General features: G+C 42.4%; 1 protein-coding gene across 2 annotated transcripts in view; it reads right to left on the reverse strand.

Annotated features, from left to right (window-relative positions):
• Positions 1 to 1,040, reverse strand: part of LOC115660815 (E3 ubiquitin-protein ligase RNF185) — a 69,687-nt gene that overhangs the window by 23,102 nt on the left and 45,545 nt on the right. The gene's annotated exons all lie outside the window — the stretch shown is intronic.

Genomic DNA, 1,040 nt, shown 5'->3' on the forward strand with positions numbered 1-1,040 from the left:
GAAGATGACAAAGGGACACGGCTAGCAACAATTCATCATGGACTGCCCCATAAGAGTTAGTTTTCCTCCAGCCACAGTCTTTAAAAATCACCCGAAGCAGAAGGAACTCTGTACTGAGCAGGAATTCTGCTCTTGATTTTTTTGCATAATACATTATCCTTCAAAGAATGAGCTTCACAAGACATTTACCCTTTTAAGCTCAATGTTTATTCACAGAGTGGTGGATGCTGCAGGTCTTCTCTCTCCTTCCTCATGCTGATAACTGACCCCAAGGAAAGATTTGATACTTCTAGAACATCTTCCAGCCAAGGGTTTCAATGCACTTCAGACATAAATTTAGCCTTAAAATTAAGCAAGCAAGCAGACAAATAGAATCAGCCTCATTTTACAGATGAAGAAATAGGCACAGGATTGAACAATTTGCTGAAAAGGAAAATCTGCAGCAAAAATACTAAATTGAATCCAAATCTTCAGGCTCCTTGTGCTGCTCCTTAAGCACATTACTGTTATGTTCTTAGCAGACGCACTGGAGTAGAAAGAAAGATTTTTCTTTTAAATGTTCCTTCCCCCTTCCCTCAGTTTGCATCATGTGACTTTAATTGAGCTAGGCGGCCTGTACAGGTGGTGGTGTTGCTGAAAAATGCATACTGAACACTCCCTGGGGCCCAGGGCAGTACACATTCAGCCCTCAACCTGAGAAGCAAGACTAGCCATTCACATGAGCATGCACAGCACTAGACAGATTAAGAGAATACCTTGAATCATTTAGGAGTAGCAATGGCTTTGCTAACATGATATTTTCCTTAAGATCCGTAAGGCAAGCATTGGGCAGCCTCAGAATTAGTAATGGGATAAAATCTTATCCAGGCTGGTAGTGACCAAAACTATCATCTACTTGGTGTCCCCAGCCTCTGTTTGCCAGAAGTTGGGAATGGGCAACAAGGGATGGATCACTTGATCATTACCACATTGTTCTTTCCCTCTGAAACACCTGGCATTGGCCACTGTTGGTAGACAGGATACTGGGCTAAATGGACCTT

This window comes from Gopherus evgoodei, chromosome 13, assembly GCF_007399415.2.
Source record: "Gopherus evgoodei ecotype Sinaloan lineage chromosome 13, rGopEvg1_v1.p, whole genome shotgun sequence".
In the NCBI taxonomy this organism is placed as follows: domain Eukaryota; kingdom Metazoa; phylum Chordata; order Testudines; family Testudinidae; genus Gopherus; species Gopherus evgoodei.